At 47.3% G+C, this 11,066-nt stretch overlaps 1 long non-coding RNA gene across 1 annotated transcript; it reads left to right on the top strand.

Annotated features, from left to right (window-relative positions):
- Positions 1 to 200: 200 nt before the first annotated feature.
- LOC143660262 (uncharacterized) lies at positions 201 to 8,073 on the top strand. The gene is made up of 3 exons (XR_013163903.1): positions 201 to 383; positions 5,029 to 5,230; positions 7,668 to 8,073. It is a non-coding gene; the product is annotated as an uncharacterized LOC143660262 (long non-coding RNA).
- Positions 8,074 to 11,066: the final 2,993 nt, after the last annotated feature.

The following is an 11,066-nucleotide window of genomic DNA, read 5'->3' as shown; positions in this document are numbered from 1 at the left end:
GAGATTCTTCTCTGAACAGTTCATGGAAAGGGGTGCCAGCGACAGGCCTGAGAAGTGGGAGGCTGCTTCTCCAGGCTTGGATTCCTAATGAGTCACTTGAGGGGGGAAAACATTTATTCATTCATACAATTCATACTATTATGTGGTAGACATGGGGGGTGGAGTAACAAAGACAAATCTCATCACTGCCCCATGGAATTTAGAGTCTAGTGCAAAAGGCAAAGAGCTTAAATGGAAAATGGGCCCAGAAAAACCTGGGGCCAAGGTGTCAGAAGGGGCCCTGGAGGAAGCAACAGCTAGCCAGACCTGAAGGATGGGCAGGAGCAAGCTGTGGGTGGCAGCTGAGCAGAGTCAGGAATCCTGGTGGCAGAGAGAGGCTCCAGGTATGTGGGGGGAGCAGGCAGGACCTGGAGGTCGGGTAGAGTCTGGGTTTTATTCTCGGGGCAAGTGGAGGCCCCTGGAGAGTTCTGAGCCAGGGTAACCAGATCTTACTCACGTTTAGAGAAAATCCCTGGGTCTACTCCCCACGAAACAATAGGAGGCATGAAGTAGGGAGGCCAGCAGGAGGTGGTGACATCCACTCAGGGTGAGAGGGTGACCACCAAAGAAGACAGAGAGTTGGGCACACTGGAAGTCAGAGCTGGTCAGACGGGGTGGGCGTGTGTGGGGAGCGAGGGTTTGGAAGGAGTGAGGGTCATATCTCACTTTCTGGTCTGAGCACATGGTTGGGTGATGGGAAAGTGCTGTGGAGGAATTCAGCAAAACCTGGAGAGTTTGGTTTGTTAAGAACGGAACCCTATGAGACATTCAGGAAACGCCTCCTTAACTGTGGAGAACCCCAGTCAGGGGCCCAGCACACTTTTTTCCCCTTCAAGACTCAACCCCAACTGCTTTTGATGTCTCGTCCCTTGGAGTGCCCTTGTCTGTTAGCTCCTCTGTTTGGACAATGCACAGAGGGAATGAACAAAAACAGAGGACACAGCTCTTGGATTGTGTTTGGCAGTATGTGTTCACGTGAGGCAGACAGTAATAGAAGGCCATGGAGGACAAGGGACAAAGAGGGGTAAGAGAGAAATTACTCTGGATGGATGAGTCTGGAAAGGAGGTGAGGTGGAGTAGCGTTTGGCAAGAGGGAGATGAGCAGGCCGGTAAGGTGGAGAGGCCTGAGATAAGGAGTGTGGGGGAGAGGGCATCCAAGGAGTGTAGGATAGCAGCTCCATGGAGGTGAAACCCAAGGGGTGATTTGTGGATGGATAGTCTCACTGCCTTTAAGGGGTCATAGAATGCAGTGGCTGAAAAGGCTGTTGGAAATACCACAGGTCAACCATGCTGATGCCACCAAGTGACTTACCTGCTCACGGCAGTCAAGCCAGCTCTAGAATCCAGACAGATTCCCATTCCAGTGTCTTTTTCACTTTATTTTTCAGAAATAAGTTGAGTGAGATATGGAAAGATTTATGCCTCTAGTCTGTTTGTGGCAGCACGACTTACAATGGTGGAAAACTGGCGCATATGCAAGAAATCTGTCAATAAGGAACTGGTGAAGAAAAATTAGTATAAAAATATGACATGTGTGGCCATTTGAAAGGTTTTAAAAGATTTTTAAAAACATTTGATAATAGAAGGAAACAAAATATGAATATTCTAATTTGTAAAAAAAAAGAGAAAAAAGATAAACTAATAAAGGTCGTGAAAAAGACTAGAAAGAAAAAAGAATGTCGATGTTGAGTGGTGGAACTCTGGGACATTTCTTTCTACTTTTCTATATCTTCTCAGTTTTCCACAATAAATGTTGTTTTATATTTTTAGAAAATGTAAAATAATTAGATGAAAGTGTTCTCCTTGCATGTCTGAGGAAGTGATCCTTTCAGTACCTGCAGAAGAGGCCTGTTTATCCCTACTGTCTCTCCTCTCTCTAGATTGGCTGTTGGTCAGAGGGCTGGTTTGAATCTGTGGTGTACCCCAGAAAAGCCAAGTTCTTTAATCCTCATTGAATATTATTGGGTGGGAGCTTTTTGATTGTTTCCATGGAGATGTGACCCACCCAATTGTGAGTAGTAACTTTTGATTAAATGGTTTCCATGGAGATGTGGGGTTTCCATTCAAAGTGGGGTTGCTTACTGCAGTCCTTTAAGAGGGAACCATTTTGGAAAAAGCTTTAGAGCCCACACAGTGTTTGGAGATGAAGAAGAAAAATGCCCTCAAGGAGCTTCATGAAACAAGAAGTTGGGAGAGAAAACTAGCAGATGTTGACATTTGCCTTTCCAGCTGACAGCAGTTTTCTGGACCCTTCGGCCTTTCTTGAATCAAGGAATCTTTCCTTGGATGCCTTAGTTGGGACATTTTCATGACCTGAGAGCTGTGAACTTGCAACTTAATAAATTCCCCTTTTAAAAGCGGTTCTGTTTCTGGTATATCACATTCTGGCAGCTTACAAACTAGAACAGTCAGTAATATCCTTTCCTTTCTTATCATCTCTTAAATTTACCTTTAAAAATTATCCAATAACCTATTCAAACAACTAGAACGATGAAAAAATCATAATCACCCGTAATCTCATCATGCTATCAGGGATGTGATTTTTCTGTTGTCTTTCATTTTAGGATTTTTTTTTCCCATGGTGTATTGTTCTCAGCATATCGTCTTACTTTTTAAAACTTCTCTAATGTTCCGTCGCATGGTGGTACCATATGTTTACTCAGCCAGTTCCATCTTTTGGGCATTACAGTTTTCTCTAGTTTTCTGCCATTGAAAACAATTTGGTCCTAACCAACCTTGTTCTCAGTATGCTTGATGTATATCAAGCATACATCTCTGGTCATTTTCCTTGGGATGAATTCCTAGAAGAGGAATGGCTGGGTCAAAGTATATGTTTGTTTGTTTTTTTTTAAATTGGACCTGAGTTCATAAAATGGATTTGTCATAATTCTTGGCCCACTAGTTCTCATGCTTAGTCTATGCATGGCCCACACAGCGGGTACATGCTGGGTGTACTTATTTAACTGTTATTGTTATTAATGTGAGCCCATGGTAGCCCAAAACACAAGCTGAGGATATGACCATCATCTATGTAACTCCCACCCATCACCCTATGTCCCAACCTCCCTTACCCTAGGTAACCTGTCTACTCGAGTCTCTCCATCATTCCTTTGTTTTCCTTTTTATATACATTTTTATTGTCTCTTCATTGTGTTCCTAAAAGTATATATTTTTGTTTAGTTGTATTTAACTTTAAAAGGGTACCATCCTGGATAGAATCTTTTGTGATTTCCTTTTCAATTAATAACATATTGCTGCGATTCTTCCCTCCAGTCGCATCTCATTGTTGTTCACTCACACGTGTTCCCATGAAGTGTTACACTAGGCAAACATGCAAACCCATTATCTATTCTCCTATTGACGGGTGTCTGGTTTGTTTTCAGGGTTTCAATATTGTAAGCAGTACTGCAACGGACCTTTCTGCCCGTGGCTTTTTTCTATGTGTGCAGATAGACCTAGAAGTACAGTTGCCATGAATATTAAGTTGAAAAGGTAATTCCAGTATGTTTTTCAAAAGCGGTTGCCTCTTCAACAACATATAAGAATCTACGGATTCACATTCTCTCCAACACTTGGTATTATTTGACAGTACTATTTGTCAATCAAGTAAGTATTAAATGGTCTCTCATTGTGTCTTGACTAGCAGTTCCCTGATCACCAAAAACATTGATCTCTTGATGTAAACATATTGGTCATTTACATTTATTCTTTTGTGAAATAACTAGTTATGTCCTTGCCTATTTTTCCAGTGGGTTGCTTATGATTTTCTTATTGATAAATCATTCTGTATATTCTTGATATTACTCTTTTGTCAGTTGCTTGTGTTACAAACATCTTGTAACTTGTCTTTTTACTTTTTAAGGTATCTTTTGATAGATGTAAAATTCATGGTTTTAATATACTCAAATACATGAATCTTTTTCTTTATAGTCATTGATGTTTGTTTAAGGAGATCCATTCCTACTCCAAGTTCTAAATGATATTTAACTATATTTTCTACTACTAAGAAACTTAAAGTTCTGTTTTTAGCATTTAAGTCCTTAATCCATTTGGACTTGATTTTTTATCATAGTGTGACAAGATCCAATTTCCTCTTTTTCACTTATTCGGTAGTCCCTCTTTTCACTGCTGATCTCACATATTGTTTTTGTTTTATACTAAATACTGTATACTTTAGTGAGAGGGTCTATTTCTGGGCTCTCTATGCTATTTCTCTGGTCAATTTATTTTTCCCTGTACTAACTGCACTGTTTTAATTACTATACCTTCATACTAAGTCCTGATAGAAGATAGGCCAAGTCCTTCCTCTCTACTCTTTACCTTCAGAAGTGTCCTGGCTATTCTTGACTTCTTATTATTCCATATATATATATTAGAATCATTTAACAAGTTTCTTAAAAATCCCTATTGGGACTTTGAATGGAATAGCATTGAATCCATAGATTCTTTCAGGTAGAATTGACATTTATATAATGTTAAAATTTCTTCTCCATGAGTATGGTATATCCCTCTAATTTTAATCTCTCCATTTAGCTTGAAGAGCTCTTATTAATGTTCTAATTTTTCCAAAAGAGGTCGTGAACATATTTTTGTTAGATTCCTCCCTAAGTACTTGATATTCTCTATTTACATGGGTCTTGTTTCATGTAACTCTTCAAGCTGGTTCTGTTTACTCCACTTTCCTTTCAGCAGGGTATAAGAATGAGGCTGTTGAAAGTTGTTTTGGGAATGGATGTTCTGGCCCGTTTGCTGCTTGTTCAGCAATGGATCTTGGTCCCTTTCTGGGACCTGGGGAAGAGTGGTAGTTATCCTGGGTGATCCAGACAGCAACTAAGGGAAAAGTTCCCAGGCAGTCTGTAGGTGGAGGAGAACTTGGGGAGTGCCCTGTGGGGAGGAGGAAAGGGCTCCCAAGGTCCATGCTTATGCCCAGGCTCTACCACCTACCAGCCAGACTTCAAGAAAGGCCCTAACCTTTCTGCTTGTTACCAGCAAAGGTACTCGAAGGCGAGGCTCCCAGGAGGAAAGATCAGCATGCACTTTACAACTCTACAATGAATTTTCATTTTACCTCTTCAACAGTGGACAATGTGGGACCTCCAGGTCATCAGAGTGCTCGTAACAAAGAAACAGTCCTGGGGCAACACCAGGCTAGAGAACATCATGGAGCAGCTTCCACCCTCCAAAGACAGAGGTGTGGCTTCGTGAGCCTTCATGAAGAGCATAAGTTAAGGGGATAGTGAGCATTGCCATGGCTGGGGTTTCTAGTGGTTGTGGCAGGCCAGGTGCTCTCTGCGCCCTTCCTGAGCAGAATGTTAATGGAGAGGGGCTGGTCACTGCAGTAGGATGCAAGCTTCTGGAGAAGCCATTAGAGTTGTGTTAAAGGCCCAGTTCCCTTTTGGGGACAACCCACATGGGACCTTGCCTCAGCATGAATCCTTGCAACATCCATCTTTAACCCATTCTTGGCCTAGTTGTAGGCTTTCTGCCAAATTCCAACAATGGGAACTTTTGCCATGAGACCATGATGTCTTTAAATCCCCCGGGACCTTGTTCAGCCTTTCCGATCATGCTTTAAAGCACTTTCGGGGAGGCCTTTGCTGTGTCCCTCATGCTCACTCCAGAGGAAGGTGTCCAAACCTGGGGGGTTCCCTGGCTGCCTTTCTTGGAAGGAAGCATCTTTAGAAGGTACCAAGGCCTATTTGTGAGACACTTCCCCAGCCGGCAGCCAAAAAGTCCATCCTTGCCCGATCCGTGCCCGCCCAAAAGAAGCCTGCACGAGGCCGATAAGTCATAATCCAGAGAAGGAATGACAGTCGTCTCCATGTCCATTGATTAATGGAAACAGGGCTACTTGGACACAAAGTAGATGGTTATAAATGGTGCTGTCAGAGAAAAATAATTATTGTATTAATAAGGAAACGGTTCAAAACCAGGCTCTAAAAAAAGAAAACTGGTAACTTAACATCTCTGTGGGCTTGTGAGGTAGATTTGAAGGGGTTGTGGGGAGGCTGTGGGGAGACGTGGAGGGACCCTGTAGCCAGCCCCCTCCTTTCTGGGCACAGGGAATTGGAGGGGACCTGTGCATGCGCGTGTCTGTGTGAGTGCCTGCATTCACGTGTGGGTGTGGATGTGTGTGTAGACCTGTCTGCCCTGACCCAGCTCCCACCGGATGCTACAGATCGGCTGGGGTTGTTTGCAGGCATCCGGTACCACTTCCAGCAGGAGCAGGAAAAAACGAGCATATCTTATTGTACCTGAAACACTCTATGATATGTACTAAATATTATGACTACTCGGGGCCTTGCAATAATTGATTCACCCACACAGCCATTTAGTCTGCGAGCTGTTCGTTTTACAAATTCTACAATCTTTTAGAAATTCTTTCAGTGCGGAAGATTGCTGCCTGGCCTCAGATTCATTATGGTGATTGAATCCTCTTCAATAGAGAACGGTTTAGAGAGAGCACATGCCCGTGTGTCTCACTCAGAGTGAAGGCACATAGGTTAAAAGCTTGTCTGGGTGGCATAATTCACTGCCGCTATGCCAAACAATCACGTCTTATTGTGACCTTCATAAGATACAAAAAGGCAACAGGATGGAGCTCGGCTTTTTTTAAACCCACTCACAGATTTAGCTTCCCAACATCTGAAGCTTGGAGAATTCCTAATTAAATAACCAATTAATAATGTAGAATAGAAAAAGCTATTTTTTTTTCTGAAATGCGAAATCATAATTAATCAGAGTACAAAAAGCTGCCTGCCTTTATATCAGAAAAATATAGACTAGGTATTTAAAAATTCCACCACACCTGAACCCTGGCCATCCGTCATTGTTATGACTTAAAACATCTCAGACTAAATTAGGTTTTGTTTGTATAGAGCAGTGAAAGTCAGATGGCTTGAATGACAAAATTAGAACATGCTCAAATCACTGAGACAAAACCGCAGAAAGAGAAAGATGTGCAGGGAAAGGGTTGCCAGTATGGAGCAGAAATCCTCCACTGCTTTTTAAAAAACGCATGATTTCCCATTTACCCAAACCAATTGGTATAAGTATAAATTTCTGATCCCCAAGAAGATATTCCAGGGGAAAAAAATGATCCCCGATCTCTTGTTAATTACCCTCAAATAACAAACATCGCTCTTAGAGAAGTTGGCCCCCTTCCACTCCCCACCCATTTCCTGCCTGTTGCTTGCTCAGTGTCACTTGCCCTCCCTGCCCTTGCCCCGGCTCCCCGCCCACCAATTATTGTCAAAAACAACAGGCGGGAGTCACTAATGATCTAAGGTTCTCCTCCTAACCCCCAGGACCCTGCACCTCTTGGCACGTTCATATTTTAAAAGAAAAGCTTGCTTTTATAGCTCGTGCCACCTCCACAATTTATGCTGTGCCTGTGAAATACCAGGACCAGGGAGTAAATTTTCCAAGGGAGAGTTTTTCTAAAAACACTTGTATGGCTTGAATAGATCTGTGGAAGGTCACCATTTTAAAGGAAATAAAGATGCACGTAGGTGTGTTTCGGTTGCACTTAGGGTCCCTCCATCCAACATACATGTGTTGAGATGTGGAAGCACGGTAGATGTTACCTTACCGTTTCTGAACGTGCCCGATCTCTTGCTGCCTTCCAGCCATTGGAACTTCAGGATTTGAACATCTGAACTCTCACCTGATTGAAAAGAGGTGGCCCCGTTGTCACCGCCTTGAGCCCACCTTCCTCACTCACCTGCTCCTCTCCTGCTTCTGGGCACCCGTTGTTTGCACATGTGGCTCTCTCCCTGGTACTGACTGCACATGACTTTGTCTCCCTCTGCCAGACTCCATCATCTGCCAGTGGCGTGGGGGCCCTGCCTCGATGTCTCTGTGTGCCGCCCTGAGCCCTGAGCCCCAGCTGGTCCTCTGTCAGCGCCGGCTGGCACCGCTGGGGATGTAGATGCAGGTTTCAGGGGACTCTTGTCTTAGCACAAGATCCCGCCAGCCGGTTCCCGGTGCTCTGTCCTACCCCCGCCACACATCTCCTCCAATAGATAATTTGCTGTTATCGTCACAATAAATAATTTTTGGTGACAGTTTTACTGTGAGACTTTGTGTGGTGTCTTTTTATTGACAAAACTGCTATGAATCAACATACATGAACACGATAAAAATGGGAGCAATGTGTGCACGTGGCTGAGATTTTGTCAATAGGGCAGCGCATTGATCTCTGCTCCGCCTGGGTTATTTGTGGGGCTCCGGCAGGTAGGTTTTGGGACTTTGAAACTCAGGAAATGCACCCTGGGCCCTGTGCTCCCTGTGATGGCCCCCTAAGCACCCCTGCTCCCATGAGGGCTCAGGGGAGGGGTGCGGCACAGCAGGAGACCCCCTCTGTCCCATGCTCCTGTGCCCAGCAACCAGCCTGCCAGTTGCGACCTGGGGACACGGAGACCAGTCAGACCAGGGTAGTGCAAGGCCTGGTGAAAGCTGTGTCATTCATTCACTCACTCACTCATTCACTCGCTCATACATTTGCTCACTCATTCATTCACTCACTCAGTTTCAGCTGTGACCCAGTGCCTCCCACAGGACTCAGGACAGACTGAGTCTTGCACATGACCAGGTCCCTGAGTGAACGGGGAAGAGGGGGATGCGGACATTAAACACCACCTCCCCCACCCCAACCTAGGCACATTGCTCCCTAGAGTGGGGATGAGTGTCAGGGTCCCCTGAGTACTCTAAGACTGGACAGCGGTAGGACAGTGAGGGCCTCTGGCAGAAGTGATGTCGGGCTGAGAGGACAGGGTGGAAGGCTCAGCCTGGCCCTTGGGAGCTGGGCAGCTCCTGGCAGGCGCAGCAGCCTGGGAGGGCATCCAGAGCACTCGAGGAACTGAACGCAGGCCAGCGTGGCTGGAGCAGGGGCACAGGTGCCAGTGGGGGAGGCACCTGGGGTGCTGAGGGCACCCAGGAGTCAGGAAGTGCTCCAGAGAAGAGGCCCTCAGGCTGGGGAGGGCTGGGGAGGCGGAGGGGTCAGGTCCTGAGCCCTGAACCGCAGCAGGGAAGGGGTGGTCTGTGGGGTCGTGGACTCCATTCCTCACCTGATGCTCGGTCCCTCCACCATCCTCACCAGCTGCTTCCTGCAGGGACTGGGAGCTGTGTGTCAGTTCCAGGACCGCTTCAGACCTTCAGACCTCACCCACTGGCCTCTGCACTATCCCGTCTCAACCCAGCCCACGTCCACTCAGCCCTCTTGTTTGATGACACAGGACAGGCTTAGCCAATGTGGGCCTCAGAAACCTTTAAGGCACAAATGTCTGGTATTTGCCCTCCAGCTGTGTCAGTGGCTCCTTCCTGGGCCCCACAAGGCGTGCGGGGACTGTCAGCAGGTGGGTCTGCTGCTCCCCCACCCCTAGGGAAACTGTCCCGGCCTTGGCTTAACACTTGGCTTGGATGAGTTGATCCTCTTTTGGGTTTTGGGGTAAGACTTGGGATTCCTGGTTGCGGGTTCCCAGCTGTTGCTTCAGCCCCATGGAGGAAGAAATTGGACACTCTACCTGCCCATGACCCTCTCCCCCACCTCGTCTTTCTTTTAATGACATTGGGTTTGGCAAACTCAGAAGGTTTTGAGGACTGGCCACTCGTGTCCCCTGCTCAGCGAGCCTGGCAGAGCCAGAGGTGGGTCTGGCTGGGTAGTGAGGGGCCAGCTGAAGTTTCCCTCCACCTCTGAGTGCTGCAGCCTGACCGAGCCCCTCGACAGGTCTAGCTCTACCTTTCCCTGAACCCCTTACCTGCCCTCAGTCTACCCCAGGGCTGGGTTTGTTCCTTCGTGTTGTATCACTGTCTGGCTTAGTGTTTGCTAGTTTGAGGTCTGGCTCCGTCCAGCCAGATGTCAGCTTCTGGGAGGCCAGTTCAGGGGGTCCCCCCTGGGAGAGCATGGTGGGCAATCTCATGGGGGCAGGGACTTGAGGTGGCATTTGCACAACAAATGGAGAAAGCATAATTTATGTCTAGCCCAAGAGGGGTGAGGGTTGGAGGGTGGGGACGTCAGTGCCTCCAACTACCCCATGTGACCCCGAGTCCTTGTGCTGCATGCAGGGGAGCCCAATAAGTGCACATCACTCACCTAGTGGGGAAAAGTTTCTTCCAGGCACACATCAAGCCACCCCTGCCCACCATGGTTATTTACTTCATCCGAGAGGGAAAGGCTCACCCTGTTTCCTCAGTTCCTGGGGCACCTCTGCCAGGGCCCTGTAAGGCAGGGTCCCAGCCCCTGCCTGCATGGCACCTGCCAATGTGGCCTTGGCCAGGGCAGCTCACTGTGTGCTCCTGACGTCAGCCCGGGGATGCTGCTTCCTTCGCCAAGCGTTGCTTGCAAACTGTGGGCAGAAGGCAGGTGTCCAGCTGCCGCAGGTGGGGGACAGAAATTATTTGGTTTCTAAATTGAGACTCAGCACCCGTGGCCAGAGCCCAGGAGGGGAGTCTGGCAACTGAGGGGAGCTGGTCTCACAAGTGAAGATGGCCTAGGCCCCCAGGGGGCCTTGGGGATCCCCTCAGCTCTGGCCTGGGTGCTGAAAACCCTGAGAACAAACCATCTGAAAATTAGGATGCTGTGTCTGTCTTTCAATCCCTAGAAGCACGTAGCCTTTCATTAAAATCTGCCTGACATTTCTGTTATGCTCAGAAATCCCGAAGACGCGCCAAGTGCCTGCTATTTGTCATCACATCCGCCTGGGGAGCTGCGGGGCCGCCAAGCCTATTGCGCCAAGTGCCCCCAGGAGGCAGGACGTGCCGGGTGTTGGCAGGGGCGGTGGGCTGCCGAGGAGGCCGGCCGGGGCACCATAGGCAGGGGCCTTTGCTCTCCAGGGGTAAACGGGCAGCTTCTTTTTGCCCACATTCCATGAGAAATTCTCAGTGCAAGGAAGGGCTTGGCAACACTGACCAGGCTGCCACGTCCAGCCGGCCTGCACGGAGCCTTATTCTGAGCCAGGGCACGTGAGCCTCAGAACCCAAGAGTGATTTCTGGCTTCCAGGGCTTCACGTCTGGTGGGGGAGGCAGA

This window comes from Tamandua tetradactyla, chromosome 16, assembly GCF_023851605.1.
Source record: "Tamandua tetradactyla isolate mTamTet1 chromosome 16, mTamTet1.pri, whole genome shotgun sequence".
NCBI lineage: Eukaryota > Metazoa > Chordata > Mammalia > Pilosa > Myrmecophagidae > Tamandua > Tamandua tetradactyla.
Note: the sequence above shows the minus strand (reverse complement) of the source record. Positions and strands in the feature narration are given on the sequence as shown.